The 8321-nt window shown below is 48.7% G+C and overlaps 1 long non-coding RNA gene across 1 annotated transcript in view; it reads left to right on the forward strand.

Moving 5' to 3' along the window:
- Positions 1 to 8321, forward strand: part of LOC149327844 (uncharacterized) — a 235810-nt gene that overhangs the window by 20071 nt on the left and 207418 nt on the right. The gene's annotated exons all lie outside the window — the stretch shown is intronic.

Genomic DNA, 8321 nt, shown 5'->3' on the forward strand with positions numbered 1-8321 from the left:
GCAGCGACGGTGTTCGCACTGACTGTTCAATATACGCGTCAATTTTAAGGCGAAAGACTGGTATGGCTTATATGGCTTACAGCAGCGCGCGCATAGTCAAGTCATCTGACTACACACACATCCGTCCCGGTAATGAGGCGGGCCACGCGTCAGCCCGAGATCTCTAATTCCGAGTAACCGTAGAGCCGCCCGACAGTCAGGCGATGGACGAGAGTTTGCAAACATACGCGAAAATCTCGAGAACAATAAATTAGGAAGACGTCTGGTGCCACCTCCGGGTCCAAGCTTAAATAATAGAGACGATTACGGGCCGAAAATTTTGGCAGACCCCGTCTGGTTGTTTCGCACCCAGGTAGACGGTAGGAAAGGCGATAGATGCAAGACCTGCGGATCGAGGGGGAATCTGGATGACATAATTTGGAAATTTCCCGAATCCCGCAGTGCTGGGGACTATATTGGAAGTAGAGAATCCTGGGAGTCCCTGCTGCGGAGTGAGGTCCGCGCCGACCCGCAACGATCTGTCCACCTGGCTGTTGTAGCCGCGAAGAAACAATGCATCTTCGGCAGTCTTTAGTAGCGGAAGTCCCGGCCCCCGTTCCCTACGCATGCAGACGATGGGCGGGGAGTAGGGGGCCTCCTACATCGGTGGAAATAAAAGTTTAAATCATCGTCAACCCCCTGAGCCGGAGCCAAGATTGGATCGCTCGCAGCACACGAGCACCTTTTTGCGTTCCGCCTACACCTAAACGCGGCCGTCGCGGTCGGGTTCGAACCCGGGTACTCCGGCTCGGTAGGAGAGCGCCTTAACCACTGAACCACCGCGGCAGGTCAGCACTCTGGCGCCTTTTAAGGCGAAAGCCTTTAATGGCTCATTCTCCCGTCCGTCCGTCCGGCGTTACATCCACCGCCTGGGGTGACTCATCGACGAGCGCAGATGCCAAAAGGTGACGTCACCTTCGTCGACAGGTGGAGCTGTCGGCGCGGCGGCGTGGAGCGCTGCTCCGTCGTCAGTCGGTGTGCGGCAGCTAGTGGAGGAGGATGGCTCCCAAGCGGTGCAGCTGTAACAAATATAGGCAGTCATAGGCAGTCGAAGCAGCGCGATAAAGGGTTTCGCCTAGCACACTTTAGGTTGCCAAAGTGCCCACAAAGTTTTTTGCGCTGCCGCCGTAGGCGGGTACGAACCCGGGTACTCCGGCTGAGTAGTCAAGTGCCCTAACCCGCGTTTTCTAATTTCAAATGATGCATTAGACATAATATAACAGGATAACCTCGTGATATCAGAGATTCGGTTTCGGTTTCATCAACCGAACAATGGCTTTGGTGTGCAGTTGTTTTCTAGGTGACGTGAGGCTAAAAAAAACGGAAATATAACTGTTGATACGACGTTTGTTGCTATTCCATCTCTCGTAGCAAGCTAGTTTAAGTGTTGTAGGAAATTAAAACTATATAATCGTTTATATTGCAGTATTTTTCGTGCCTCAGGTGATCACAGCCATCGGTGGTTGGTGAAACCGAAAGAGCATGAGAGAAGAAATTCCATTATAAATTATTTAACGACCGTGGGCGAATATCTCGTAGTGATTTACGTCTACTAATGTCTAGCGAAACCTTTGGAAGAAGAAATCAGGGAGATAAGCATCCTCTCAGCCCAAAAGCAGCCGCGTTGCGACCTGACTAGAGCAGCCAATCGACAATGCAGTTGCTAGCGTGTATTTCTAATATTATGGTTTCTGTTCTCCTTATTAAATGTCCGTTAGGCCTTTGTGAGATATTTTAAATAGATCTTGAATAAATCAGTGAAAATATGGCACCCAAAACATGGATTAGGCAATAAAGAAAAAGACGTCTATGCCAAGCGCGTGTTTCTGATGAAAAGAAGAAAACGTGTCAGCTGCCAGCATCGCTTCGCTTTCTTCCCCGCTCGGCAAATTGAACACGACCGCACTGTTAAATATTTGAGAGCGCAACTACGACAGCTAGAAGGACTACGTCGCCGACGATCACAGCAAGGTGAGACCAGCGCTTTTGAGCCTGTTTAACCAAATTCTCCGCCTCTCCGTTCATGCTTCGTTTCATTAGGCCTAGGAACGCACGCTTCTACAGTACCCCGATTCATACATAGCGTCAACGCTGTCAAAGCTACCACATTCCTCTTCTACCTCTTCCACCTCTTTTACTCCGACCTGTATTCCTTCACTTACGGTGCGGTTGAGGTGCCCACCGAGAAGTGAGGCAGTTAATGAACCTTCTCTTTAAAACCTTGTCTGCGCGGACCCACCGCGGTGGATCAGTGGTTAGGGCCCTCGGCTATTGAGCCGGAGTTCCCGGGTTCGAACCCGACTGCAGCGGCCGCGTTTCGATAGAGGCTAAAGGCAAAAGGCGCCCGTTTGCTCTGCGATGCCAGTGAACGTTAAAGTTCCCCAGGTGGTCTGAATTACTCCGGAGCCCTCCACTACGGCACCTCTTTCTTCCTTTCTTCTCTCACTCCTTCCTTTATCCCTTCCCTTACGGCTCGGTTCCGGCGTCCACTGAGATATGTGACACAGATACTGCGATTTCTATTCCTCAAAAACCAATTTTCTTGTCTGCGCGGCCTACACCCGCGATCAAGAAGTAATGCGTTCCTTGTGATGAGCGAAACTAACGAATGCTTTGCCTGCTGGCTTATTACGATACATTTTCCATGAGCTTGATTAAATGCACTCTTGCTGCTTACGACCCGCTGTCGAATACTCGTGTATTACACCACTCGACCACAAAGCAAGTGCGGAGTAACACGGCTCCCTTCATTTTTTCATGCGGGCTACTTCGTACCTTTCAAAGAGTTGCACGATTTGCCATCTGCCATATGACATCTATGCGTGAAATTTCAGCTCGAATAAGCGAGTGGTTTTCAGTGACAAAAGCGTTTTACAGTGCGTTTTTAGCGTTACAACAGTCAGCATAATCCTTGCATGGCACACCAAGATGTGCTTATCAGCAAACATTGAATGATAAATGCTTAAATTCATTTTGCTTTCAGAAATGGCTTCTCTTTCCACTGAAACTTGTACACGAGCTGACAAAAAAGTACCGTCTCTTAAACAAGTGAAACTGCAAAACCGTCATCACGAAAGAGTGGCTCAGCTCGGCTATGCCATATAGACAAGCGTCATGTTTGTAAACAAAGGTGGCGCTGCGGTCGGCAGCGCCGCGGGGTGTAGGCAAAAACGTAGCATGCCTACCCCGCGCCAAGCGATGCTGCCTTCGAAACCAACTCGCGTGCGCGCATATTTCAAAGCGTGCGCGTCGCTTGTGGTTAGAAACATTTCTGTTGGCGACCGGAGAGCAGTTCAGCACTTTTTCAACCTGTTCGCCAGACGGAATTATCTGGCGAAGCGCCGCATAGGCTTCCTTCTGCGCTCCTATGTTTGGCAGCAACGGCGCGGCTACGGCGGTCGACTAGGTTGACCTATTGAATGAAACCGAGAAAGCACCAGGTATACAGGTCTGCAGTCTCAACAATTGGGGCGATACAGCATACCCGATCACTAAGTGCAAGAAAGACGACGGGAGGCAGCTTTTTCCCATGACGAACCTTTGTGATGTGCCTGCTCTCGTCCAGCCACTTCAGTGCGGAGAACGCCGAACACTACTGGACACTGAAGCCATGCAGTTACTTTGAATCAGTCATGCAAATGCGATCTTCACTGGTAATGTCGGAAAAAAATTATTTTTTATTCGCCTAGCTTTAAGAGAGGTGCAAAGACGAATGGATAGAAGTTTACCTCGAGCTACAACGAAGTTACGTTTGCACTGCAGAGCTAAATATTTTAAGTCATTCTGATTGCGGGCCTTATTCATGCTTGATAACTGGTTTTTGGTCTGGTATTTGCTGTTTTCGCCAGGTTCTAATTGACCAGTAATTGTAAAATTCAGGGGGAAATAACACTGCATGATTTTGCCGATATCTTAGCGACGTTTAATCGTTTTTTAGGATAGGTGGTGAAAACACGTACAAGTTGAAGCTCGTGGTAGCGAATATAGAGAAAAAACTACGCGTCGTATATTCCTACTACCGGACTACAGTGCTGCTTCAAACGTCGCGCTTAGTGGCCCGATGAATGCTGAAGGCGACTGGCAGAAGCTTTTTTTGTGTTTTTTTTTTTCTTTTTAGCGCGAAGAGATGCCCGGGACGTAGTCCGTGTGATTGTCGCCTGAAAACGGTCCCCTGCGTTCAATTTACGGTCACACCCACATCGAATGTCGAGTCCAGACTTCTCATAATGAGAGCCCGACAAAACGCGAACAAGCTGCAGATGTTGATTCTTGCACTGTTCGCCGCGCGACTGAAGAGCAAACATGCGGATTAAGAGACGCAAACTATCATATTTCGATGCAGAAATGCAATACTAGCCGCGCAGCCGATCCGTCGCCGAACTTTTACCGCTCCACGGCCGCTGCGCATCGCTTTGGCCCATATCTAAATGCGATAAACTTGTGAAAACTTGTGCCGCTGCCTTTCATCAGCATTGCGGTTCAACCACCCGCACTACAACTCACCGGAATATCGCAAAATGCGTTCAAAAACGCTCCAGCGCGGCCTACCCAAGGCACACGGTACCGGCTTTTGCCTACACAGCGAAAGTTACTGCTGACTCCAGCGCCGCCGCATCTCCGTGACGTCACGGCCTGACGCTTGTCTATACGTAGCGAAAGCGAGCGCAAGGACGAGGCGCGCGGTGTGACGTCATGCCATACGGCGGCGACGACTCCGCGGTGAGGCGCGCGGTGTGACGCAAGCGCGCGGTGTCCGCCAACTGCGGCGGTTGCTAGGCAACGACTCAAGGTCGGTCTCTGTGCCTCCTCGGAGCACCGCCACAACGAAATCTCAAGTTAGTGGCCAATGTAGTTTTCGCTGCAAAAAGAAATGCCGGCGGTTGATGTGGTAGATCTGTGGCATTTGGTTTGCAGCCTTCTGGCTGCGGCCGTGTATCTGTATTTTTCAGCCAGCGTCCGTTCCGGCGGACGCGGTTTTTGCGACGCGCGTCTTTACTCTGTCTTTTACTCTGTCCTCTTATCTTTCATCTCTCTTCTATCTGCACGTGGCAGCGGTGGTGGCTCGGCTTGAGCCAGTTGGCAGGCCCGTGCTCTTTTCCTTTCCTTCCTTCTCTCAGTCGCAACCAACCAACCTTGATGTGGTCGAAATTATTCCGGAGACCTCCACTGCGGCACCTCTTTCTCTCTTTCTTCTATCACTCCCACCTTCCTCCCTTTTCTTACGGCGCGGTTCAGGTGTCCACCGAGATATGTGAGACAGATACTGCGCCATTTCCTTTCCTCAAATCCAATTTATTAATTTTTTTTTACCGACAGGCAATGCAGAACAAGCGACGAGGGCTGAATACCTGCTGTTCTAAAGCTGTTCTTCCTCGTAATATGCAAAAGCTGAGTACGGCCCGGCAAGATGCAGTGTACGATTTAAACCTTCTTGTGCTTACGTCATCGTGCATAATTTATGAGAGCGACAGTTTTGCGTCGTCCACCTATAGTTGCAGAAAGGATCATCGCGTAAGGAAAGCGCCCAAACTCTACCATCCATCGCCTTCTCTCTCTCCTCCTCCGGTTCCCTCTTCAATGAGAGAGGGAGAGAGCACCCACTTCAAAGCTTACCCGTCCGACCCACCCGGCAATCTTTCCGTCGCACACGCTATGGGGGGAGTTTCCGAAGACTCGAGCACATTGCATGCAGTTCTGCCGAAGTAGTCATCGTAGTAAAAAATGAAAAGGGACAGGTATTAAGATTCTCGAATGAAGCCGCAGACGTCGGGACAACAAGACATAGGATCATTTATGCACAGCAAGACGAGCGCTTTTTTAACAATTTTGCCGTCTAGGTGGACACAAAAGAAAGACGAAATACAGGACAAGGTCGTGCACGTGTTCTGTCCATCACCTGCAGTCTTTAAATCCGAGTGAAGGGCGAAATTCTTTGAAAAGGCACTTGTATGACGTCCGAAACCGACAAACAAAAAATTCTAAGCCTTATTTAACGATTCACTACCTTATTATTCGCCAATGATATTTGCTTTTTATTAACTGTTGCTATATTGCCTTTACATGTCTATAAATGTGCTATCAGGGACAAAAGTGGTATACTTCATGCGGCGGGAGCCGGAGAAACGGAAAACTGCGGCATTTTAGCGAGCTAAAGCACGAAAGAATAAAATGAGCTAAGCGACATGCCTGCGGGTAATGAACGTCCCGCATTGGCTGTCTCGATCTCAGATGCCGCCTGTAGATGGCGTTGCAACGCAGTTTTCCGTAGTGTTCCTGTATATGCTACCGCAGGGAGCAGAGTTGCGCGTCTGTTTTCCCTCGCCGCTCCGAACGCCATTCGCCGAAAGGCGATCACGTGATTTTCATGACGTCAAGTGTTCAACACTCCGCGGAGAAGCAGACTTCACAGGCGCAGTGCCGAGCGAACCCTTGTCAGCTCGACGCCTCATGTGAGCCCGCGCTGTCGGCTACATTTCATACATTTTCCGTGCACACCTGCGGCGTCAGGTTTGGTGTTATGCAGTGGTTGTGACGGGCGCAGTCGTCAGCTATGACGGTGCAGGGCGCCAAACTGCAGCAACCGCACTGGAAACTGCAAACCGTTTTACGCAGTGCCATGTGGAACGTCGGCGACTGAAATGGCTTTTTAGAATGGGCCGCGATAACAAGTTTCGCAAATCTTGATGCCGCGAATAATTTCGGCTAGAAGACAGCAAATCTCTGCTTCAAAAAAAATCCAGGAGTCGCGAAATGTTTTCATACTGCGACCTAAGCGGAATCTACGAAGTACGAGAATGCAAAGCGGAAGGTCAAATTATTTTTCCGAGCAATAAGAATGAAACAGGCAAGAAAACCTACGAGAGTAATAAACAACTATTATAATTTAATAACTATTGTGAAAAGATAATGCTTTTTAATAAAAATGAGGAAAGTTAATAATATCAACGTGTAAGAGTACTTTCAAGGTCATTTAAAGATTCGTCATTTCACTACATTTAGCAAAGGGGTACATTTTGTGAAAGGTTGTTGGTCAAGCAATTGAGTTTTAAATTTTTTCGTTATGTCAGACTCGCTGTTCAATGCATTGGCGTTGCTTTAGTCTGCTTGCCTGCAACAAGCTGTAGAATTATTTAATGTGGTTCTAGAGAGATGCGTTTTCGTATTTTCGGCGCAGAACTCACACAGAACATGCGGCGGTGCTAGTTGTGAAAAAAAGTAATTCATCGCTATACTCTTTTTGTTCCTAAGACGAGCACACAGGAACACAGGACGGGACAGACGCTGTCTCATCCGAAACCGGACTGCTTGTTCATCTGAAATCACTTGTTCCAGAAAAAAAAAAAAAAAACTCGCAGGCCATTTCCAGTCTTTCTTCGTCAGTTTGTCATGATTAAGATTTGCTGTTAACCTTTGGCGATTTTTTTCATGCTGTATGCATACCGTCGGCAAATCATAGATTACTTTTCAGCGTTACGTTTAGAAGCTTGCCATCGAGTGCAATTTGTACGCAATTAAACGAAAAAAAAAAGCCCCAGCGCTCTACGCAGCGAGCTCATGAGCGCAGCCCCTGTAGAAACAAAAAGGGGCTTTCCCGCACAGCTTAGAACATGATGGCGGACCTCCGCGCAACTCTGCTCCCTGCGGGAGCATATACAGGAACACTAGTTTTCCGTTGCTCCGGCTCCCGCCGCGTGGAGTTTATCACTTTTGTCCGTGATAGTACGTATACCTCCTCATAAGAAGTTTGGTTTAGTTTATGGGGATTTAACACCCCAAACCGACTCAGGCTATGAGGGATGCCATAGTGAAGGGCCCCAGAAATTTGGACCACCTGCAGTGTACATATATTGCATTTTTGTTATTGTGAATGTGTTTTCTGTTTTTATTAAGGTAGCCAACAAATATTCCAATCATTTTTGTCACTGTAATTCAGTTGCGCTGTTCGAGATGTGCCTTTTATACGCATGCATTTGAATGCACTATCATCACTACTGTAACTGCAGCGCCGTGGTGGCTCATTGGTTACCGCGCTCGGCTGCTGACCCGAAAGACGCGGGTTCGATCTCGGCCGCGGTGGTCGGATTTCGACGAAGGCGAAATTCAAAAGACCCCTATGCTGTGCGATGTCAGTGCACGTTAAAGAACCCTAGTTGGTCGAAATTTCCGGAGCCCTTCTTCACTACAGCGTCCTTCATAGCCTGAGTTGCTTTGGGACGTTAACCCCCATAAACCAAACCGAACTAAGCCACTACTGTAACTGTGTATAGAACGGGGCTGGGACC

The sequence above is a fragment of the Amblyomma mixtum genome, chromosome 10 (assembly GCF_055824585.1).
Source record: "Amblyomma mixtum isolate Tamu chromosome 10, ASM5582458v1, whole genome shotgun sequence".
Lineage (NCBI taxonomy): Eukaryota > Metazoa > Arthropoda > Arachnida > Ixodida > Ixodidae > Amblyomma > Amblyomma mixtum.